This window comes from Venturia canescens, chromosome 8, assembly GCF_019457755.1.
Source record: "Venturia canescens isolate UGA chromosome 8, ASM1945775v1, whole genome shotgun sequence".
NCBI classification, from domain to species: domain Eukaryota; kingdom Metazoa; phylum Arthropoda; class Insecta; order Hymenoptera; family Ichneumonidae; genus Venturia; species Venturia canescens.
Genome location: NC_057428.1, coordinates 4,128,723 through 4,154,988, shown reverse-complemented (window position 1 = coordinate 4,154,988; position 26,266 = coordinate 4,128,723). Strand labels below are relative to the sequence as shown.

Here is a 26,266-nt window from a genome sequence, read left to right as displayed (position 1 = left end):
CAATGATTTTCTTTAAGTTTTGTACAATTTATAACAGTTTGATATTCTTCGAATGTTTGAAGTGATATCCTCAATTTTTCAACCATTTCGAACATTTCTATAATTTTGTGGGATTAAAATCATATTCCGTAAGGTTTTTCAATATTTTGTATCATTGTGGAATTTTGCCTCTTCATTTATAAATTTTGTTTTCATCTGTTTTGATGAAATCATTGTGAATAAAGAAAACATGAAGATTTTTCAATGAAACGAATTTTTGGATTGATTTTCCTTAAAATTTGACAGAAGGAGAAAGAAAAATATATATATAATGTTCACCAAGTCCACCAGAATTCGCAATTTTCACATATGTTTATTGAATTCTAATGCTAGTTATTTTTATTTAATTAAAAAACGTGCTTCCAAGGACTTTTTGAAGCAATCTTTTCCATTCGTATTATCATTCCCAGAGATAGAAAGTTGACGCACCCACGTCGATGCATAAAATTTTCAAACTCTGCATGTAGCCACCAAGGTTCAACCGGACAAAAGAAAAAGTATGAAGTGCGTCAAGACCAACAGAATTGCTTACTTTTTAATATGAGCAATGCATTTTGAAAACATAACTTCTTATGCCATTCATAAACAAGCCATCGCTGACTTTTTGTATCATTCATCATTATTTTTTATTATTGATTATTATTTATAATCCATTTCCAAATCCTATAATTCGTGTATAGTTTTTATTATTTGTAGATATCCATATTCCATAATCGAAAAAGGAAGTACTAATACCTGGCATGCATGTCAATACACAGAATTTTCCAAATTTGCAAGTATTCGCTGCGATTTATTCATCTAAATTTTGGTACAGACAGAAAAAATTACCACCGATTCATAAAATTTATTATGCCAAAACTAAAAGGAAAAAAGACAGCGCACTTGAAAGTGAACAGAACGCATAATTGTTTCATGTATCTCATTCATATATTACAGTTGGAACCAAAAAGTGAAAAGATTGGCACACCTACCGCTTCGCAAGAATATAGTTCATAGGTACTCGCTGCGTACCAGTAATACAGACTTTGGTGCTATGGGGCAAAAAACTTTAAAATTACCCGAACCACATTTTTGAAACTCATTATGGCATATTCAAGAAATAAAGTGACAGATACGCTGCTTGTTGAATTAAATCAAATAGTGTAATTTAGAATGTCTCCATGGTTATATACAGACAAAATATTTGATCACATCCAGAAATGATCAGGCGTAGACTCACACACATGAATTTTTTAATCCATAATGCCAATCGTAAACTTGGTCTGGAAATACTCAATATACGTGTCGCTTCATCATGTTGTCAAACTTAAGATGTGTTCATTGCATTTGGAAGATACAAATTTTGATATCACGAAAAATAAGCAACCAATGACTTATTGAAATGAATTTCCAAATTCATCATGCAACAATTCAAGTGAATATCTATGTATTTACATGGCCCAAAGATTTTTTAAAACTCGTGTTTGTAAACAAGCAATCATGAAAACTTTTTGATATGAATTTTCCAATTTATTGACATCAATATGAGGAAATAGAAATACGAATGTCACTCGAATTGTCTAGAGAATGAATAGAAATTGGTATGGATACACTGTCAGCTAAGGAGGTGGGAAAAAGGGCCCGGTGAACACAGCCAAATGTAATGAAAGAAAATATGACAACAATACATTGAATTAGACACTTTTACTTGACCGAAGTTTTTCAACATTTATTTGCATTCATCAAGAGACGCGGTAGCGGCTCGACGCCAAGTATTAAAAGGAAAAACTGCAGCGCAAAAGAAAAGCCAGCGCGAGCCCTGCCGCTACTCTTATATACGCGAATATGCCGGTTTTATGACGTCACAAAATTTTCAAATGGCTCTCACAAAAAAACCATTTCATAAAAGAACTTGAAAATTTGTGACGATTTTTTTTCGATTTTTCTCTTTCCATTGGTCTTTGTTGCAAGTAAATCCGTCCAGTAGATCCTGAGATATGTAACGTTAGTGATTTAAAATCCATCATTTCGGGATTTTCATTTTCTTAGAGACAGAGGGGCGTAAGTTACGCTTGTTTACATTTGGACTTACGTCCTTTGCATGATTTCTTACTTTTGTCACACTCTACGTCACGCACTACGCTGAACGCGGCTACCCCCTCTCCTTCTGCGTCGCCGAGCGAGAGAGACAGAGAATGGGCGCACAGCGGGGGCAATACCAGCTCCTGGTTTGCGCATAAAATATATAATATATATTTTATTTATTAATATTAATTAATAATAAAATATTATTATAATAAATATTTTATTATAATTAATATATAATATAATATATATATTATATTATACTATAATATAAAATGATAATAATACAATAAAATGAAAAAATTGAATAATACGAATAACATTAATAAATAAATAATAAAACTAAAAAAATATAAAATTCTGGTCGACGCCGCTGGATTATTCGAGGATGTCTAGGGCGATAGCTCATGGGTTTTGGAGGACTAGGTTTAGGTACATTCTATCGCGATTTTCGATTTCTAGGTGGACGACCCCATAGTTTTTTATGTCCAGATATATTCCTCCATGGCTTTCGTCGTCAAGGTATGTTTTTTCATGGTTTTCGAGGTCTGGGTCGACGGCTCCTTAGTTTTCGATGTTCAGGTATGTTTCTCCATGGTTTTCATGGTTTCGGATAATTCCTCCATGGATTTCGATGTCTAGGTATATTCCTCCATGGTTTCTGATGTGCGAGTGTATTTCTCCATAGTTTTTCATGGCCACGTGTATTTCTCTATAGTTCTTGATGTCTAGGTATATTCCTCCATGGTTTTCGCGATCGAGGTTGACGGCTCCACAGGTTTCGATGTCCAGGTATGTTTCTCCATGGTTTTCGTGGTCTCGGATAATTCCTCTATGGGTTTCGATGTCTAGGTATATTCCTCTATGGTTTCTGATGTGCAGGTGTATTTCTCCATAGTTTTTAATGTCCAGGTGTATTTCTCCATAGTTCTTGATGTCTAAGGTATATTTCTCCATGGTTTTCGTGGTCTAAGTATGTCTCTTCATGGTTTTCGCGGTCGAGGTCGACGGTTCCACAGTTTTCGATGTCTAGGTATGTTTCTCCATGATTTTCGTGGTCTAGGATAATTTCTCCATGGGTTTTGATGTCTAGGTATATTCCTTCATGATTTTCAATGTCTAGACGTGTTCCTTCATGGTTTTCGTGGTCCAGGTATATTCCTCCATGGTTTTCGATGTATGGATATTTTTCTCCATGGTTTTCGTGGTCTAGGTACAATCCTCCATGGTTTTCGTGGTCTAGGTACGTTTCTTCATGGTTTTCAATGTCTAGGCATGTTTCTTCATGGTTTTCGTCATCCAGGTATATTCCTCCATGGTTGTCTCGGTGTAAGTAGATTCCTCCATGGTTTTCGTGGTCTAGGTATGTTTCTTCATGGTGTTCGTAGTCGAGGTCGACGGATCCACAGTTTTCGATGTCCAGGTATGTTTCTCTCGGGTTTTCGTGGTCGAGGATAATTCCTCCATGGGTTTCGATGTCTAGGTATATTCCTCCATAGTTTTCAATGTCTAGGCATGTTTCTTCATGGTTTTCGCGGTCGAGGTCGACGGCTCCACAGTTTTCGATGTCCAGGTATGTTTCTCTCGGGTTTTCGTGGTCTAGGATAATTCCTCCATGGGTTTTGATGTCTAGGTATATTCCTTCATGGTTTTCGATGTATGGATATGTTTCTCCATGGTTTTCGTGGTCTAGTTATGTTTCTTCATGGTTTTCGCAGTCGAGGTCGACGGCTCCACAGTGTTCGATGTCCAGGTATGTTTCTCTCGGGTTTTCGTGGTCGAGGATAATTTCTCCATGGGTTTCAATGTCTAGGTATATTCCTCTATGGCTTTCGTGGTCTGGATATGTTTCTTCATGGTTTTCGCAATCGAGGTCGACGGCTCCACAGTTTTCGAAGTCCAGGTATGTTTCTCTCGGGTTTTCATGGTCGAGGATAATTCCTCCATGGGTTTCGATGTCTAGGTATATTCCTCTATGGTGTTCTATGTCTAGGCATGTTTAATCATGGTTTTCGCGGTCAAGGTCGACGGCGCCACAGTTTTCGATGTCCAAGTATGCTTCTGCATGGTTTTCGTGGTCTAGGATAATTCCTCCATGGGTTTTGATGTCTAGGTATATTCCTTCTTGCTTTTGAATGTCTGGACATGTTCCTTCATGGTTTTCGTGGTCCAGGTATATTCCTCCATGGTTTTCGATGTATGGATATGTTTCTCCATGGTTTTCGTGGTCTAGGTACATTCCTCCATAGTTTTCGTGGTCTAGGTAGATTCCTCCATGGTTTTCGTGGTCTAGGTATGTTTCTTCATGGCTTTCGCAGTCGAGGTCGACGGCTCCAGAGTTTTCGATGTCCAGGTATATTTCTCTCGGGTTTTGGTGGTCTAGGATAATTGCTCCATGGGTTTCGATGTCTAGGTATATTCCTCCATGGTTTTCTATGTCTAGGCATGTTTAATCATGGTTTTCGCGGTCAAGGTCGACGGCGCCACAGTTTTCGATGTCCAAGTATGCTTCTGCATGGTTTTCGTGGTCTAGGATAATTCCTCCATGGGTTTTGATGTCTAGGTATATTCCTTCTTGCTTTTGAATGTCTGGACATGTTCCTTCATGGTTTTCGTGGTCCAGGTTTATTCCTCCATGGTTTTCGATGTATGGATATGTTTCTCCATGGTTTTCGTGGTCTAGGTACATTCCTCCATAGTTTTCGTGGTCTAGGTAGATTCCTCCATGGTTTTCGTGGTCTAGGTATGTTTCTTCATGGCTTTCGCAGTCGAGGTCGACGGCTCCAGAGTTTTCGATGTCCAGGTATATTTCTCTCGGGTTTTGGTGGTCTAGGATAATTGCTCCATGGGTTTCGATGTCTAGGTATATTCCTCCATGGTTTTCAATGTCTAGGCATGTTTCTTCATGGTTTTCGTGGTCTAGGATAATTCCTCCATGAGTTTTGATGTCTAGGTATATTCCTTCATGGTTTTCGATCTCTGGATATGTTCCTACATGGTTTTCGTGGTCCAGGTATATTCCTCCATGGTTTTCGATGTATGGATATGTTTCTCTATGGTTTTTGTGGTCTACGTAGATTCTTCCATGGTTTTCGTGGTCTAGGTATGTTTCTTCATGGTTTTCGCAGTCGAGGTCGACGGCTCCACAGTTTTCAATGACCAAATATGAAGGACCACGAAAACCATGTTCCTTCATGGTTTTCGTGGTCCAGGTATATTCCTCCATGTTTTTCGTCGTCCAGGTATATTCCTCCATGGTTTTCAATGTCTAGGCATGTTTCATCATGGTTTTCGTGGTTCAGGTATATTCCTCCATGGTTTTCGATGTCTGGGTATGTTTCTCCATGGTTTTCGTGGTCTAAGTTGATGGTTCCACAGTTTTCGATGGCTAGGTCTGAGTTTCCATAGTTTTTGTTCTCTAGGTATATTTCTTCATCATTTCCGTGATCTAGGTCGATGACTTCATACTTTTCGATGTCTAGGTATGTGTCTACATATTTTTCAGTGTCTAGGTATATTCCTCCATGGTTTTGGATGTCCAGGTATATTTCTTCATAGTTTTAAATGTCTACGTATGTTCCTTCATAGTTTTCGTGGTCCAGGTATATTCCGTCATGGCTTTTGATGCTAGGTCAACAATTCCATAGTTTTCGATGTTCGGTTATGGTTCTCCATGGTTTTCATGGTCTAGGTCGACGGTTCCATTGTTTTTGATGTCTACGTCGACAGCTCCATGGTTTTCGATGGCTAGGTATATTTCTCCATGGCTTTCGTCGTCCTGGTATGTTTTTTCATGCTTTTCGAGGTCTAGATCAACGGCTCCGTAGTTTTCAATGTCCAGGTATGTTTTCCCATTGTTTTCGTGGATTAGATTGACGACTTCATAGTTTTCACTATCCCGGTCGATAGCTCCATAGTTTCCGATGTTAAGGTGAATTTGTCCATGGTTCCCGATATGAAAGTCAACGGCTCCATAGTTTCCGATAGTGTGGTGAGTTTTTCTAAGGTTGTCGATATCTAGGTCGTCGGCTCTATAGTTTTCGATGTCTAGTTTGGCGACTATAGGGTTTTCGATGTCTAGGTGGATGCCTTCGTATTTTTCAATATATATTCGACAATTTTATATTTCCCGATATTTAGGTAAACGGTGCAATGGTTTACGATATATTTCCTCATAGTTATCGATATCTAGATCTGCGATTTAATAGTTTACATTGACGAGGCAGGTTCAGACGTTACAGAAGAATGATTACATGAAAAAATATCACTGGACACCAATAACCATAAAGCTGTGGTCTTAGACATTGAATACCATGGAAACATCTCCTTGGACACTGCAAACCATTGACAGTATCCATGTCAACATGGAATCCATGAATGAGAAGAAGATAGTTTCAAAAATCATTTTTCCAAGTAAACAAGTGGAGCTTTTCAAAAAAAGGAATAGAAAATGAAAATATCATCCCATTGCATAGGAATTTCCCAATCTTTCATTGGAAAATTCGATTTGCTGAATGCATAATCAAAATCGTCACCATTATTGCTTGTAAAAGGTTTCAACTCACATGAACATAACCGCACAGTTTTCGTCCGTCTACATAGAAAAATTGGCTGTGTCGATTGCTTTTGGCACATAGAGAAAAGCACTCAACTTGAAACAAATCGTTTTAAAAATTTTCGTCGAAGACGAGGAATGTATTTTTTTTCTTAAGTAAATATTGTCACGCCTCTAAAAAATAAGCTAAATCAGAAAAAAAATAATTGACAAAGTAAAAAAAGAACGCCAATTATTAAAAGGTCGCGACCGTAGTTTCCAATAATTTTCTATATTTGCATTATCAATAAAAAATTTCAAAATATAAAAAAAAATGAGATCGTTTTCTGAAGTTGACAAATATAGTGAATGAAATACGATTCCTATATAGTTGTCACGTCTCGCAAAAAGAAGTGAAATCAGTAAATATTAAAACTTCAAAAAGTAAAAAAGGCACGCCAAGTATTAAAAGGTCGTGACCGTCGTTTTAAATGATTTTCTATATTCGCATTGTCAATAAATAAATTTAAAAAAATGTTTAACTGTGAAAAAATATGAGATCTATTGTAACATATACAGTGAATGAATTACGTTTCATGTAGGAATTCTGAATTTTGGAAATAAAAAAAAATGAGATCATTTTCTAACGTAGCCAAGTACAGTGAATGAATTAAGGTTCTTGTGGAATTCATTCGTGTACACTTTTAGCCCTAATCCCTCACTTATTCAGAAAAATTTTCCAGCAAACGTCACAGAGCAACAAAGGTTTCTCGAATGATTCTGCAATTATTAAGAGATTATCATCTGTTTTTATGCTAGCTCGGGTTATAAACTTAAAACAGTTTACGCGTACAAGTGCATGCATTGTATCTATACGATGAACTGCACAAATTCATTTTCAACATTACACACAAGCTTGGCGTGCATGGTTTTCAATCGGAAGCTCGGCGAAGGAATGCCTCATCCGTCCATATATTTGAAGAAAACTTGATGATCCTCTCATGTAATTGTTTTTTAATTTGCCATCCCTTTTCCATCCAACTATTTTATTGAGTAGTCCGACGTGAGATCCCACGCTGTGTACACAAAGAAAAATATCTATTCTTGACTAGTTTGACTGATAAATTCATTACTCCAAATGTTTCGTATTCAACGCGTTTTCTTTTCTCAAATCAATGTTTACACAGCTTACTTCTTTGTTCATCCATTTCAATACTTGTGTAATTCATCCAATCATCTGCCCATTTGGTAAAAAAAAGAGTGTACGGACAAACGAGTGAAAGTGACGCGTGGATAAATTAAAATGCGTATGGGCATGAAAGAATGGCCGTATCTATCCGTACAAGATAAAGGCATATAAAGGGATTGATTGATTTCATTTCTTTATCCGTTCGTTTAATCGTTCAATTTTATCCACAAATTTCACCCATCTGTATTGTTTACCAAATCATTATATAACAGGGCCCCTCTTATTTTATTGGGGGATCGGTTTTTTTCACACTCGTTCATACAATTCTAATTAATTATTGTTTTCATAGTAAATTTGAACAATTGTCTCTTCCCGAGCTTCCGATTGAAAACCATGCACGCCAAGCTTGTGTGTAATGTTGAAAATGAATTTGTGCAGTTCATCGTATAGATACAATGCATGCACTTGTACGCGTAAACTGTTTTAAGTTTATAACCCGAGCTAGCATAAAAACAGATGATAATCTCTTAATAATTGCAGAATCATTCGAGAAACCTTTGTTGCTCTGTGACGTTTGCTGGAAAATTTTTCTGAATAAGTGAGGGATTAGGGCTAAAAGTGTACACGAATGAATTCCACAAGAACCTTAATTCATTCACTGTACTTGGCTACGTTAGAAAATGATCTCATTTTTTTTTATTTCCAAAATTCAGAATTCCTACATGAAACGTAATTCATTCACTGTATATGTTACAATAGATCTCATATTTTTTCACAGTTAAACATTTTTTTAAATTTTTACATACAATCACGCATATTTTTTCTATAATGTAATTACACAACATAAAATTTCTGTTTGGAAAGAACGTTTGAGAGGTTATAATGAGCGAAAGTTTTTTTTTCTCACATAACTCCCGTTGAAAATTTTTGAAGAACCCAGAACCAGGATTGCAACAAAATTATGTCATAAATAAACGTAAAATCAAAGAATTTGTACAAGGAGAAATTTCCCAATACTAATATATGTTCTATATAACAAACACTCGCGAACCGATTGCGATGAGCGTAAACTAACCCACATGGTTTTCACAAAACTTACATAACATTTTTTTTTTATAGTCATATAAGAATTTTGAATCGAATTCATACAGCTCGCACTATTTCTCCGAAATTTTATCATTCAGATCGCTGTTGCTATTAATTTGCTCATGCCATCAAAAACTGACAGATGGATGTACTATATAGTCTATATATCACGTCAAAGTCACTATATGTCTGGTTTTCGTAATACTGTATGACACCACATACCACTATTTTTAATAAAATAAATATATATTTAACCTATTTAACACTTTATTATATGAAAAATATTTTTTTGTCACCCCGCACTTCGTAATGTCGAAAATCCGTTTGTTATAACATCAATAACTGACGGCTGACTGATGGCCTTGTATATATATTCATAAACTGTATTCCGCTGGAACGGTACAGCAAGTGTCCTGACCAATCACAACTCATTATTTCTGTAGCCGGGATCCCGAGACCCGATCTTCCATAGAAATGGGTTATAGCTGGCATCAAGAGGCCTTTGATGGTGTTCTGTACAGACACAGTAAATCCATAGATGTGTTAGTAACTTTTGCATAATCTTGAGCCCGTGCAAAGTTTTTTCTCAGCAATTAGACCACCGATCGTATTGATTTTGGGCGCAATCGAAAGAGAATTTCTTAATTAGCTGAAAGTTCAATTTTCAAATTGCGACATAACTCCTGAGCTTCGGAATTCAAGAAAATGACATGTCAATTTTACCCCCACCACCGAAATTTACTTTATTCAGAGATAATATAGTCTCGGCGAGAGCCTCGGGCCAGCAGACGGCAGGGATGTCAATGTACTTGTCCCAAGACTCTACCGAGTCTCTTGACTAAAATCCTATAACCGTTATAACATAAATGAGGAACTTTTGAGAAAAAAGGCAAGATATCAAACCATAAACTTCCCCTAGGGGGAAAAAGGTTGGGACAAGTACATTGATGGTCTCTTGTTTCCGGATGACATAGAAAAAAGATTTAGAACCAGGAAAAAAATTCTATAAAAATAATAAACGAAAAATTAAAAGTTCAAAAAAATTCAACAAAAATAAAAAACAATCGAAAAAATTCTGTAAAGAAAAATAAAAAAATTTCAAAAAAATTCATAAATATTGAAGACATTGAAAAATGTACTATCCAAGTTACATGTAGTATAAAAATGTATGATATCAATTGGAGGCCAAGTTTTTATTGATAATTTGGAATATTTATCGAACAAATTGGAAACTTTAATGAAATTCATGATAATTATTTTCAAGAAAAAAGTTAATGAAACAAAAGTCATAACGGAAGTTACGTGCAGTACTAAAATGTATTATATAAATTCGAGGTCAAGTATTTATCAGTTATTCGAAATATAATCTCCGGCGACAAATGAGCCTTGAGAATCCGTGTCGCGCTCACAACGTTTCATCAAAATTACTAAAAAATTAATGGAAATAAAATCATTAAAAATTCACATGAAAGTCATTCGTTACTTCAACAAGGTACACACTTTAAAGAATCGATTCCCCTCCGACTTTCAGGATCCCCTGGTATTATTCACAACATTCAACTTCGATTGGATCGGTACAAATTATGTTCAAATACGTCTTAAACGTACTTGTCCGGCCCATCACTTTTTATTCAAATTGCTCATTCGAAAACAAATCAGGGCTGTTCTATAATGACAAATATAATAAAATGGATCGAAATAAAAATAAGATCTCCAATTAATTTGAACTTGATTGTTCGCAAGTTCGTATAGCAATATCCACTTATTCTCATTTTCTTCAGTGAACCAATGAAAATGAGAAATAATCAGGCGCATTACTAGAAATTTTCGAACCTACTCAGTCATGCAATGTTTTTTGTCTATAGTCACGTACACATTTTGATAAATATCACTAGTCGAGTACGACACGTGGATTCCTGGAATTTGGAGAAAAATGATTTTGTTGTGAATTATGACTCCATATAATATAAATAGATTAATCAACTTCATCTTTCATTTTCGTTTCATTTTGACAAGAGCGATTCGAAGGAAAATTATTTTCTCGGGAATTACTATTCCTTAATATTAACACATGCATTAACTTCGTTTTTGATTTGTTTTCGAATGAGCAATTTGAATAAAAAGTGATGGGCCGGACAAGTACGTTTAAGACGTATTTGAACATAATTTGTACCGATCCAATCGAAGTTGAATGTTGTGAATAATACCAGGGGATCCTGAAAATCGGAGGGGAATCGATTCTTTAAAGTGTGTACCTTGTTGAAGTAACGAATGACTTTCATGCGAATTTTTAATGATTTTATTTCCATTAATTTTTTAGTAATTTTGATGAAACGTTGTGAGCGCGACACGGATTCTCAAGGCTCATTTGTCGCCGGAGATTATATTTCGAATAACTGATAAATACTTGACCTCGAATTTATCTAATACATTTTAGTACTGCACGTAACTTCCGTTATGACTTTTGTTTCATTAACTTTTTTCTTGAAAATAATTATCATGAATTTCATCAAAGTTTCCAATTTGTTCGATAAATATTCCAAATTATCAATAAAAACTTGGCCTCCAATTGATATCATACATTTTTATACTACATGTAACTTGGATAGTACATTTTTCTATGTCTTCAATATTTATGAATTTTTTTGAAATTTTTTTATTTTTCTTTACAGAATTTTTTCGATTGTTTTTTATTTTTGTTGAATTTTTTTGAACTTTTCAATTTTTCGTTTATTATTTTTATAGAATTTTTTTCCTGGTATTATATACAGACATGTCAAATTTCTAAATGTGTTAGTAACTTTTGCATAATCTTGAGCCTGTGCAAAGTTTTTTCTCAGCAATTACGCTACTGATCGTGTTGGTTTCGGGCTCATTCGAAAGAGATTTTGAAATTTAGTCTCCAAACTAATTTTCGCTTAATAAAACATCTCTTGAGCTCCGCAATTCTAGAAAATGACATGCCAGTTTTACCCCCACCACCGCGAATCGTTTTATTCAGAGAAAAGATAGTCTCGGCGAGAGCCTCAGGCCAGCAGACGACAGGGCTGTCAATGTGCTTGTCCCGAGACTCTACCGAGTCTCTTGATCCACAGAAATTTCCAAGTTTGCAGGTATCTGCTGCGATTCAATGTATCTGCGCAATTAGTTTGGAAGACAGATATTTCGAATCCATCCATAAATGAGCAACTGAAAACTTTTCTAATGAATCTTTCACTTCATATTTATGTTACGGTGAGAGTCAAAAAGTAAAATGAATGGCACAGTATATAAATTTTATAGTTTGCAGATTTTTGCTGTATTTCCGTGATCCAAATATATAGTATTATAGTGAAAGGGTGTTAGATGTCATGATGTTACATTAAAATGACATGGCGCACATAACATTTAGAAATTCTATAAGTTTCCATGATGTTGGCAGGCATTATTATACTCAATCGCATCCAAAACTGAGCAACGGTAGACTAATCGTAATGAATGTTTTCACCAATAATTCCACATTTGCAGTTTGCAGAATAGGAATACTCAACATACACGTTATTTCATAAGTATTGTTGTCAAAATTTGTGTTTACCTACCGCATTTCGAAGATTTAACGTTTCATATTATCAGCAAAAAAAAGCATCCAAAGACTTTTTGGAACAAGTTTCAAAATTTATTACTCGACAGGCCAGGTGGAAAAAGTATAACTACACTTATATCAACACCAGAAACTGTTTTGAGAATCTGATATACAAAATGTGCGAATAATGATCATAGTCGGAAACCACTTGAATCAGGTTACCACAATCAGCATGAAGAAATGGTAGAAAATTAAAGGACACATATTAGGCAACCAATTAATAAAATGTATCGATCCGCTGCAAACCGATGGAGTCAAATAAGGATCGGAAAGAGCAGAGCGAAACTCAATAGGAAGCGTGATATGGGAATATTCAAAAATAATGATGACACAAAAAATAAATTAGAAAACATTTATTCGATTGGAGTTTCTCACATTATATATACTAATCGTTCCGTGTGTTCTTGTTTTATTAATTATCAACTATAATATTTCAGATCGCAAAAAGAAAATTTGACGTTATAAGTTGACGAACATTTTTTCTTACAACTTCCAGATCTATTTTTGATAAACTGATTTGCCTTATTTATATTATTCACTAACTATGCGAACGTTTGTTACATATGTCCCGCACTTCGTAACGTCAAACCCCGGCCGGTTCGTTACCACACAGCTATCAAAGGGAACTCGTATATATAACCTACATAATTACACATGATATATAGTCACTCAACTGACGATATATTTACACTGAACAATATTCCGCGCACTCTGGTTTAATTAAAAGATTATCTCAGTTGACACTTATTTCCAATCGAATGAAATAATGAAATTTTGAAATGTTTCGTTGACATATATATCGCGCAATTTTTATATCAAGAGACTCGGTAGAGTCTCGGGACAAGTACATTGACAGCCCTGTCGTCTGCTGGCCTGAGGCTCTCGCCGAGACTATCTTTTCTCTGAATAAAACGATTCGCGGTGGTGGGGGTAAAACTGGCATGTCATTTTCTGGCATTGCGGAGTTCAAGAGATGTTTTGTTAAGCGAAAATTAGTTTGGAGACTAAATTTCAAAATCTCTTTCGAATGAGCCCGAAACCAACACGATCAGTAGCGTAATTGCTGAGAAAAAACTTTGCACAGGCTCAAGATTATGCAAAAGTTACTAACACATTTAGAAATTTGACATGTCTGTATATAATACCATCAAAGGCCTCATGTCCCTCGGTCTAACTTCGCGGCGGTGTCGCGGACTGACGTCACATGCCGAGAGCTCGAAAGTCACCAGCCGAAGTTTCACGTCATGTTGACGTTTGGGGTTATGATGTTACGAAGTGCGTGCGGGATAACTAAAAATAATTTTCGTCATCTAACGAAGTGCATATTACTATTTATTTCGTTAAATTTTGTGATATACTAAACCAGTATCAAAGCGGCCGCGTAAATGTAGTCTGTGATATGTGTGCGAAAAAGGATATAAAAAATGCGCGATGCATATGTCAACGAAAACTTCAAGATTTCATGATTTTGTTCGACTGGAAATAAGCGTTAACTAAAATAATCTTTCAATTAAAACAGAGTGCGAGAAATATTGTCCAGTGTAAATATATCGTCAGTAGGCTAGGTTATATATATGAAGGCGTCGCAGATTATATGTATGAATAAATACAACAAAAACACACAGAACTGTTAGAATGATGTTGTAAACTTTAATTGAATAAATGTTTTCTAATTTATTTCTCATGTTTCCCATATTTGGCTTCATATTCAGTTTGGCTCTGCCCTCTCCGATCCTTGTTTTCACTCCATCGGTTTGCAGCGGATCGATACATATCATTAATTAATTGCTTAATATGTGTCCTATGATTTTCTACTATTTCTTCATGCTGATTGTGGTAACGTGATTCAAGAGGTTTCCAGCTATGATCATCAATCTCACATTTTGTACATCAGATTCTCAAAACAGTTTCTGGTCTTGATATAAGTGTAGTCATTCTTTTTCCACCTGGTCTGTCGAGTAACAAATTTTGAAACTTATTCCAAAAAGTCTTTGGATGCTTTGTTTGCTGATCATATGAAAAGTCGAATCTTTGGAATGCAGTAGGCAAACACAAATTTTGACAACAATACTTATGAAATGACATGTATGTTGAGTATTCCCACTTTGCAAACTACAAATGTGGAATTATTAGTGAAAAGATTCATTACACTAAGTCTACAGTTGCTCCGTTTTGGATGCGATCAAATATAATGCCTGCTAACATCCATGGGAACATACACAATTTCTGAATACAATGTTCGCTATGTCATTTCAACGTAACATCATGACTTTTGCCAACTTTTTTCTATAATACTATGGATTTGGATTATTGAAATACAGCAAAAATCTGCGAATTATAAAATTGATATACTGTGCCACTCCTTTTACTTTTTAAAACTAACTGTAACATATATATGAAGTAAAAAACTCATCACAGAAGTCTTCAGTTGCTCATTTATCGATAGATTTTAAACTGCTGTCTTCAAAATTTATTGCGCAGATACATTGAATCGCAGCAGATACCTGCGAACTCTGAAAATTCTGTGCATAAATATGTGTGTTAAGTATCACCCCCTATCTTTGATTATGAGAATGAGTTATAGAACTTGGTTTAGCAAGTTTTAAAGTATTTCTTTTTAAATACTATTGAAGTTTGTATTACTGCGGTATGAAGCGAATACCTCCAAACTTTCATATTTTTGTGTCGCAGCATAAATAAAATTTAAATGTGCCAATCATTTAAATTTTCTACTCCAACCGTAACATGTAATCTCAAAAATTCATCACAAACGTCTTCAGCTTTTCTAAATTCCTAAATTTTCCGTTTTCTATTTTATTCTGAGTTTTCAAACTTTTAAATTCATTCCTGAATTCTCCTGAAATTGTTTTTCTCCAAAACCAATGCAGATACCTTAAACGTCTTTGAATTCCGTTGCTCCTGTTGAATTAAGTACGCTCAGTTTTTTTTGCTTCTTTGAGTTCTGACATAATAAATGTTTCCGGGTGCCTTTTTTCAGCAACTATCAAACTGTAGATAATTGGATCTCAGCGGTCACTTGCAAACTTTGGAAATATATTTCATCGGGGACACGTTTTGAATGACACGAAAATGTCTAGATTCAGAATGCAAAAGCAACATTTAAAAAGGGCCAATTCCGTTGGATTTGTTGTGTCTTGAATTTGATCTATCTTTCCTCTTTTCCTTTATTTTTCCTAACGTTATCAGCCGAAAATCATATCTCGGCCCGCAACACGCATTGCTCCATGCTCTTGAGTTCCCAATGGACGAAACATATTAGAAGACAAGGAGAAAAATCACCAAAGTCCAAGAATAAACCTCTATCGAAATATTTTCAGTATAATGTCGACGAAAAATAGGTCTTTTTTCGTGAAAACCAACGTTATACGCCGAAAATTATAAACAATTCATAGATATTTAAACTAAAATCTTATAGTCATCTGAACATAAATAAGGATCTTTTGAGAAAAAAGACGTGATATCAAACCATAAAATTCCCCTAGGGAAAAAAAAGGTTGGGACAAGTACATTGATGGTCCCTTGTTTGCTGATAATTCCACCCATAAAAAAACTTTAAACAAAATTTTTTTTTAATTGTAAAAAAAATTATTTCATAAAAAAAAATACAGAACAATTCGAAAAAAATTTTACAAATCTTGAAAAAACGTTATATTAAAAAAAAACTAATCTGCATCTATTTTTTAAAGTGTCAAAAGAATCAAATAACAAGTAAAAAATAATAAACCGAAAAATCGCGCTTGAAATCATTTTGGAAACCGATGCCTCATTCTTCTTATGAGATTCGAACAGCTAAATCAACTGAAAAAAATTCCATCTAATTTACGTGCGGCATTAAAATTTATTATATTAATTCGAGGCCAAGTATTTTCTAATGAATTGAAAAAAGTTACCATTTGAATTACGTGCAGCACTAAAATTTATGATATCAATCGGTGGACAAGTATTTTATTAGTAACTCCAAATTTTGACATTATTGAATTGTTCTAAGAAGCTTTCAAATCCAAAAGAATCACATGCAAGCTAGTCATTTCTTACTCTATGGTGGCAGAGACTTATAAGAAAATCGATTCTTCTCAGACTTTCAGGATCCTCTGGAATTATTCACAAAATTCGACGTCGATTGGATCGATACAAATTATGTTTAAATAAGTGTTAAAAGTACTTATCCGGCCCATCACTATTCATTCAATAAAAAATCAATCATAAAAAAACGAAATTGTACGGCAGAATCTGGTTAAAAATTTGTTGAAATGCGATTCATTATTAGTTTAATGCTTTTAATAATAGTGTAGGTTAGTTCTTATTCCGTATGGAATTCGTTCGCTGGAAGAATAAGTAGGAAGTAAAAATTGACATCATTGAATATAAACTGGAGAGTTATTTTGGAAGCTTGAACATATATATTATGTACAATTTGTTTCGTTTATCGATGCAGAATAAAATCCCTTGTATATTGCGGAATAATTTGTTTCCGTTTTTTATTAAATTAGTGCAACTAAGTAAAAATTACTTGAAGATAATTCTCTCAATTCCCTCTGCATGAATACTTGTGACTTGTGAACCATCAGTTCTAGACATGCCCTGATTTTTATTTGGATAAACAATTTAAACGGAAAGTGATGGGCCGGACAAGTACTTTTAACACATATTTAAACATAATTTGTATCGATCCAATCGACGTCGAATTTTGTGAATAATACCAGAGGATCCTGAAAGTCTGAGAAGAATTGATTTTCTTATAAGTCTCTGCCACCATAGAGTAACATATGACTAGCTTTCATGTGATTTTTTTGGATTTAAAAGCATCTTAAAAGAATTTAATAATGTCAAAATTTGGAGTTACTAATAAAATACTTGTCCACCGATTGATATCATAAATTTTAATGCTGCACGTAATTCAAGTGGTAACTTTTTTCAATTCATTAGAAAATACTTGGCCTCGAATTGATATAATAAATTTTAATGCTGCACGTCAATTAGATGGAATTTTTTTCAATTGATTTAGCTGTTCGAATCAAATAAGAAGAATGAGGCATCGATTTCCAAGTTTTTTTTTATGGATGGTTTAGACAGAGTTCTCCTAAATGATTTGGATTAGAGAGGGAGAGTTCTCCGATCTTAATCATTTCGAGGTTCGCTGCTAACTAACTTAAAACTAGAGTCTTTTTGACTTGGTCGGAGTTAGAGGATGAGATGCATCTTGGGGGTTGGATGCTGTAGAGGGGAGTTTTTCTATAAGGTTTTTCAGTTTGGATTGGTTAATAGGTCGTAAAGTGGGTGGTCTGACTTGGTGATTGGATTTGAATATGAGGGATACTTTTCCGGAGATATGATTGGAGGAAAAGTCGCTCGAGATTTTCTCAGAATTAGGGAAAGTGTTGTAACGTAACGCCCTCCTGAATGACCCAAATCGACTAGAACCCGAACCTAACCTCGAAAACCATTGCAACGTGGCGCGATGTTTTTGACCGAGCGCGTACAACGACCGGTGAGACACGTCACTGCTGGCTGGCGGCGGCCGTACTGGTGGGCAATACAAAGGCCCGATACAAGCGGTGGAGCGCGATACTAGGGGCGCCGCATATTAAAAACTCGAACTATCATATTTATTTGTTTTGTTAATTAAAACTCAACGCGATCCCGTAAAATATTGTAACTAGGCTCAAATGAAGCGGAAAATTATAATGAATCGAACAAAAATGATCACAAGTCAAATCAATGTAACAAAAATAAATTAATAATGAAGAATGTAAAAAGCGACTACGACGCATGCGCGGAGAGAGCGTTAATGGGATATAGGACGCGTACGTGACTTTCAGCGATTGAGATTATTCGAATCATATTAGAGAAAGTAACAATGCCAAATCAAAAAAAGAAATGAAAAGTTAATTGATCAAATTGAAGTTTTTATTGTTAATAATCACACAAAGCTGAAAAACGTGAAAAGCGGTAGTCCGCGCATCGTATGTTAGCCCGCGCAACCAATGGGCGAGCGTGAATCATGGCAACGGGCTAATAAGAGAAGGCGTTAGAAATAGATGCGCAGAACCGATTCGAAAACCGAAAATTCGGCGTTTGATAATTTTATGGTGGGACACGGGTATAAGAAGCGCTGCGCGACTCATTCGGCAGGCAGGCTTTCCTCAAAATTCTGACTCGGAATAAAAAGGCTGACCTCAAACATTCTTCCTAATTTTAGCAAGCAATCCAACCTATCCTAAATTTTCCTGGATGCCTGGATTCTCGGAGCGATTCGGTGACGTCTCGATCCCATAACACGTGGACGGCAAGTTACCTTAACCTTCCAAGTGCTCAGACTCTCGGAGGGATTCGGCGACGTTTCTATCCCATAGCCTGGGGTTCGTTCCTTAACTGAACTTTTTTTTTTATTATTCTTTTGCTTGCTATAATCAGGGATGATTTTTCTTGTAAATTAATTTGTAAATTTGTAAATTCTGTAAATTCTCCTTTTAAATTCAAAGTTGAAATTAATCGAGTCCGAGTCAAACAAAACCGAGATTTCTGTAAATTTTGTAAATCTTGTAAATTTTAAATAATTCAAAAGGCCGCGGTACGAATTTAAGGTTATATTGCGTCAAATTAATAAATCTCTTTTATTGTATAAAATCGAAACACTTTTGAATTATCGAAACTACTATTTTTAAAAGCGAGCGAAAAACGCGTAAATTAAAAATCGTTTAAATTCGAAAACGGCGAGCGCAATCGAATTTCCCCTAATTGGCGAACACAATCACAATAATAAATAAAAAAAAACGAATTTATCCTGTAAACTCGATCAAAATTGAATAAATCGGAATTGTTAAATTCTTTAAATTCAAATTCCGCGTTCTCACGTTTCTTTCATACCTGCTCCTTTTAAAATTAAGGTAGGTCGAACCGACGCGTGGCGGCGTTCAGGCCAGGTAGGTATGAGCGTTACGTTACAGTGTGTTAAGCGGGGTTTCTAAGATCTGCACGCGTTCCACTTGAATATGGAGCGTGCGTTTTCGGGACTCGTGAGAAACATAACATTCGAAACGCAGATGTGGGGTTTCCGTGTGAGTTTAGAAACGTGGAGATAAGGACTGTTTATTATTTCCGGTACTGGTCCTGTAGTTTTAGTGGCGACTGAGAGTCGCGGAGCGTCTGGGGTGCACATGCGTTTCGAAGAATTTGGGAAAATGGAAAGTTGGAGAAAAAAAGGGTATACGAGAGTGTCTAGAGTCTTACAAGATGTATCGGTTTACGATCCATGTATTGTTCTGGGGTGATTTAGATTCTTTGGAATATGTTTTATGTCTAAATATATTATCGAATATAGACTATTTATCGACGAATGATGATGAAGATTTAAAAATGTAAAACGAAAAAGTGAGGGGCGTCGAGCTTGATACTGGGACGTAACAAGGTTAGGATAGTCTGCTATTAGGATAGTTAGGTTAGGATAGTCAGCTGTCACGATAGTTGAGGTTAGGATAGAAAATCAGCTGTCACGATAGTTGAGGTTAGGATAGTCAGCTGTCACAATAGTTGAGGTTAGGATAGTCAGCTGCCACAATAGTTGAGGTTAAGATCGTCAGGATAGTTGAGGTTAGGATAGCCAACTGTCAGGAAAGTTCAGGAAACCGCCAAAATTCCATTAAGGAAAAAAAGGTTTGGACAAGTACATTGATGTTTCCGTGTTTTCTGATCATATCACGAAAAATGTGATAAAAATTTCATAAAAAAAATAATGAAGCCAACAGTTAATAATTTCAACAGAACAATTGGAAAAAATTTCACAAATTTTGAAAAAAACATTACATTAAAAAAAATTACAAATCTGTAAGTATTTTGTAAAGTGAAAAAAATGCAAATAGAACATGAGAAATAAAAAACCGAAATATCGCGCTTGAAAACATTTTCTTGAAAAACGATGCCCCATTTTTCTTATTTTATTCTAACAACTAAATCAATTTAAAAAAAAATTCCATCTAAGTTACTTACAGCAATAAAGTTAATGATATCAATTCGAGGCCAAGTATTTCTGATAAATTGAAAAAAGTTACCACTTGAGTTACATGCAGCACTAAAATTTATGATATCAATCGGCGGACAAGTGATTTATGAGTAACTCCAAATTTCAAGATTATGGAATTGTTCTAAGAAGCTTTTAAATAAAAAAAAAATCACATGAAAGCTAATCAAGAGACGCGGTAGCGGCTCGACGCCAAGTATTAAAAGGAAAAACTGCAGCGCAAAAGAAAAGCCAGCGCGAGCCCTGCCGCTACTCTTATATACGCGAATATGCCGGTTTTATGACGTCACAGAATTTTCAAACGGCTCTCATAAACAAACCATTTTATAAAAGAACCTGAAAATTGGTGATGATTTTTTTTCGATTTTTCCCTTTCCATTGGTCTTTGTTGCAAGTAAATCCGTCCAGTCGATCCTGAGATATGTAACGTTAGTGATTTAAAATCCGTCATTTCGGGAACTTTAAATTCTTAGAGATAGACGGGCGTAAGTTAAGCATGTTTACGTTTGGACTCACGTCCTTTGCCCGATTTCTTACGTTTTGTCACACGCTACGTCACGCACTACGCTGAACGCGGCTACTCCCTCTCCTTCTGCGTCGCCGAGCGAGAGAGACAGAGAATGTGCGCACAGCGGGGGCATACCAGCTCATGGTTTGCGCATAAAATTTGATATTATTATAACAAATATTTTATTATAATTAATATATAATAATCCACAATATATAGTATAAAATGATAATAATATAATAAAATAAAAAAATTAAATAATACGAATAACATTAAATAATAAATAATAAAAATAAAAAAATACAAAATTCTGGTCGACGCTGCTGGATTTTTCGAGGATGTCTAGGGCGATAGCTCATGGGTTTTGGAGGACTAGGTTTAGGTACATTCTATCTCGATTTTCGATTTCTAGGTGGACGACCCCATAGTTTTTTATGTCCAGATATATTCCTCCATGGCTTTCGGCGTCTAGATATGTTTTTTCATGGTTTTCGAGGTCTGGGTCGACGGCTCCTTAGTTTTCGATGTCCAGGTATGTTTCACCACAGCCTTCATGGTTTCGGATAATTTCTCCATGGATTTCGATGTCTAGGTATATTCCTCCATGGTTTCTGATGTGCGAGTGTATCTCTCCATAGTTTTTCATGTCCACGTGTATTTCTCTATAGTTCTTGATGTCGAGGTATATTCCTCTATGGTTTTCGCGGTCGAGGTCGACGGCTCCACAGTTTTCCATGTCTAGGTATGTTTCTCCATGGTTTTCGTGGTCTAGGTAGATTCCCCCATGGTTTTCGTGATCTAGATATGTTTCTTCATGGTTTTCGCAGTCGAGGTCGACGGCTTCACAGCTTTCGATGTCCACGTATGTTTCTCTCAGGTTTTCGTGGTCTAGGATAATTCCTCCATGGGTTTCGATGTCTAGGTATATTCCTCCATGGTTTTCAATGTCTAGGCATGTTTCTTCATGGTTTTCGCGGTCGAGGTCGACGGCTCCATAGTTTTCAATGACCAAGTATGAAGGACCACGAAAACCATGTTCCTTCATGGCTTTCGCGGTCCAGGTATATTCCTCCATGGTTTTCGTGGTCCAGGTATATTCCTTCGTGGTTTTCAATGTCTAGGCATGTTCCATCATGGTTTTCGTGGTCTAAGTTGATGGTTCCACAGTTTTCGATGGCTAGGTCTGAGTTTACATAGTTTTTGTTTTCTAGGTATATTTCTCCATCATTTCCGTGATCTAGGTCGATGACTCCATACTTTTCGATGTCTGAGTATGTGTCTATATATTTTTCAATGTCTAGGTATATTCCTCCAAGGTTTCGGATGTCCAGGTATATTTCTTCATAGTTTTCTTCTAGGTATGTTCCTTCATGGTTTTCGTAGTCCAGGTATATTCCGTCATGGCTTTTGATGCTAGGTCAACAATTCCATAGTTTTCGATGTTTGGTTATGGTTCTCCATGGTTTTCATGGTCTAGGTCGACGGCTCCATTGTTTTCGATGTCTACGTCGACAGCACCATGGTTTTCGATGGCTAGGTATATTTCTCCATGGCTTTCGTCGTCTTGGTATTTTTTTTTTCATGCTTTTCGAGGTCTAGATCAACGGCTCCGTAGTTTTCAATGTCCGGGTATGTTTTCCCATTGTTTTCGTGGACTAGGTTGACGTCTTCATAGTTTTCACTATCCCGGTCGATAGCTCCATAGTTTCCGATGTTGAGGCGAATTTGTCCATGGTTTCCGATATGAAGGTCAATGTCTCCATAATTTCCGATAGTGTGGTGAGTTTTTCTAAGGTTTTTGATATCTAGGTCGACGGCTCTATAGTTTTCGATGTCTAGTTTGGTGACTATAGGGTTTTCGATGTCTAGGTGGATGCCTTCGTATTTTTCAATATATATTCGACAAATTTATATTTCCCGATATTTAGGTAAACGGTGCAATGGTTTAAAATATATTTCCGCATAGTTATCGATATCTAGATCTGCGATTTAATAGTTTACATTGACCACTACATTGAACAATTCGAAAAAATTTCACAAATCCTGAAAAAACATATTAAAAAAAACTAATCTGTATCTATTTTTTAAAGTGTCAAAAGCATCAAATAACAAGTAAAACATAAAAAATCGAAACATCATGCTTGAAATAATTTTGGAAACCGATGCCTCATTCTTCTTATTTTATTCGAACAGCCAAATCAATTAAAAAAACTTCCATCTAATTTACGTGCAAGTATTTTCTAATGAATTGAAAACAGTCACCATTTGAGTTACGTACAGCATTAAAATTTATGATATTAATCGAAGGACAAGTAATTTATGAGTAACTCCAAATTTCAACATTATGGAATTGTTCTTAGAAGCTTTTAAACAAAAAAAATCACATGCAAGCTAGCCATTTCTTACTCTATGGTGGCAGAGACTTATAAGAAAATCGATTCTCTTCAGGCTTTCAGGAGCTTCTGATATTATTCACAATATTCGACGTCGATTAGATCGATACAAATTGTGTTTAAATATGAATTAAAAGTACTTGTCCGGCCGATTGAAGCATCCGATTGAAAACCATGCACGCCAAGTTTGTGTGTAATATTGACAATGAATTTGTGCAGTACATCGCATAGATACAACGCATGCACTTGTACACGTATTTGCACTTTTCTTTATAAAAGGTTCTTGTATCATATTGTGTAAAATGTTTGAAGTTTATAACCTGAGCTAGCATAAAAGCAGATGATTATTTCTCAATAATTGCAGAATCATTCTAGAAACCTTTGTTGCTCTGTGACGCTTGCTGGAAAATTTTCCTGTAGAAGTGAATGATTAGGGCTAAAAGTGTACACGAATGAATTCCACAGGAACCTTAATTCATTCACTTTACTTGGCTACGTTAGAAAATGATCTCATTTTTTTTTTTTATTTACAAAATTCTGAATTCTTACAGGAAACGTAATTCATTCACTGTGTATGTTACAATAGATCTCATATGTTTGCATAGTTAATAATTTTTTCATATTTTTTTATTGACAATGCAAAAATAGAAAATCATTTTTAAAACTATGGTCGCGACCTTTTAATACTTGGCGTGCCTTTGTTACTTTTTGAAGTTTTAATATTTACTAATTTCACTGCTTTTTGAAAGACGTGACAACTATATAGGAACCATATTTCATTCACTGTATTTGGCAACTTCAGAAAACGATCTCATTTTTTTTTATATTTTCAAGTTTTTCATTGATAATGCAAATATAGAAAATCATTGGAAACTACGGTCGCGACCTTTTAATACTTGGCGTTCCTTTTTTACTTTTTCAATTATTCTTTTTCTGAATTCACTTATTTTTAACCTCTTTGCAGTGAGGTGAAAATCACATTTTCGTGCCATTTTTGTGTTGGAAAAATTTTTTCTTAGATTTGTCTCAAAGTCACAGTATGAACGTCTTTGGGGTCGTTGATTACGAATTCGACATCAGATTTTCAAAGTTTGAAATGACGGATTCAATATGGTGGACGCGAATACGAAAAATGGTTTATTTCCGACGAAACCAAATATCGTACAATTCCGGAGCGCTGAATCCGAAGAAGAGATCCGATTCTAATAACTTCAAATTGTAGATCCACTCTAACAAGAGAGGCTTTGAGTTTTAATTCCATTGAGTTGATTTAAACTCGAGCACCTAAATGTGAGAAATAATTCAACATAATATAAAAGTATTCTAAACAATGTAAATATGTAGCGAGATTTTTCCTTCTCGTATAGGCTCCCAGGTCGCAGAAATAAAGACACAACACTCATACTCGATATAGATTAGTTTCATTTGGCTTCATACGCGTATTTTCATACTCGATCAGTTCTAAATTAATTTTATCGCTATTGTTCTTCTCATATTTAAGTCCTCTGGACCTATGTCTGCACTCTAGTGCTTCTACAATGTTCCCGTTATACCTGTGACACGCAGATCGAGGATACCATCCTAGGGGCATCCATTATACACTCGAATCGCTCTCTTTATGACTAGTTTGTCGTACATGATTTGCCAAATTTTTATTTTATATTCGAGCTTCACATGCTTGGAGTCAGGATTCAAATTCGATATTCATCCGACATTTTGAATTTTGGAAAACCGATTCCAGATTCGGATCAGCGACTCCGAAAACCACTTTCGTCAAAATCAATCTATTTTTCGAATTTGCGGCCGCTATATTGGATCCGCCATTTTGAATTTAAAAAATCCGATATCGAATTCAAATTCAGCGACCCCAAAAACCATGAGGTACTCACTTTCGTCAAAATCAATCTATTTTTCGAATTTGCGGCCGCCATATTGGATCCGCCATTTTGAATTTTAATAATCTAATATCGAATTCAAATTCAGCGACCCCAAAAACCATGAGGTACTCACTTTCGTCAAAATGAAACCATTTTTCGAATTTGCGTTGGCCATATTGGATCCGCCATTTTGAATTTTGAAAATCTGATGTCAAATTCGTAATCAGCGACCCCAAAAATCATGGTGTACCAAATTTCAATCGAATCAATGCAGTAGAAATATGTTTTTTTTTCAAATGCTCCTATATGTATGACACAAAAATGGCACGACTTTTTTTTGCCCCTATGTGTGTCACTCACAGTGAAGGGGTTAAGAGGCGGGACAATATTTATTTAGGAAAAAAAATACATTCCTCGTTTTCAACAAAAATTTTTAAAACGATTTGTTTCAAGTTGAGTGCTTTTTTCTATGTGACAAAAACAATCAACCCTATTCTACAGCCAATTTTTCTATGTAGACGGACGAAAAATGTGTGGTTATGTTTATGTGAGTTGAAACCTTTTACAAGCAATAATGGCGACGATTTTGATTATCCATTCAGCAAATTAAATTTTCCAATCAAAGAGTGGGAAATTCCTATGCAATGAAATGATATTTTAATTTTCTATTCCTGTTTTTGAAAAGCTTTATTTGTTTACTTGGAAAAATGATTTTTGAAACTATCTTTTTCTTATTCATGGATTCCATGTTGACATGGATACTGTAATTTTTTTCCATTTAAAAAAAAAGTTCATATTTTTTTTATGGATGTAATTATCAGCAAACAAGGGATCATCAATGTACTTGTTCCAACCTTTTTTTTCTTAGGGGAAGTTTATGGTTTTGTCAATTATCGCACACGAAAACAAACTCAAG

General features: G+C 35.4%; 2 protein-coding genes across 10 annotated transcripts in view; one reads left to right on the top strand and one right to left on the bottom strand.

The window, feature by feature from the left end:
• Window positions 1-26,266, top strand: part of rdgB (retinal degeneration B) — a 1,063,172-nt gene that overhangs the window by 741,744 nt on the left and 295,162 nt on the right. The window lies entirely within an intron of this gene.
• Window positions 1-26,266, bottom strand: part of LOC122414392 (uncharacterized) — a 237,537-nt gene that overhangs the window by 206,339 nt on the left and 4,932 nt on the right. The gene's annotated exons all lie outside the window — the stretch shown is intronic.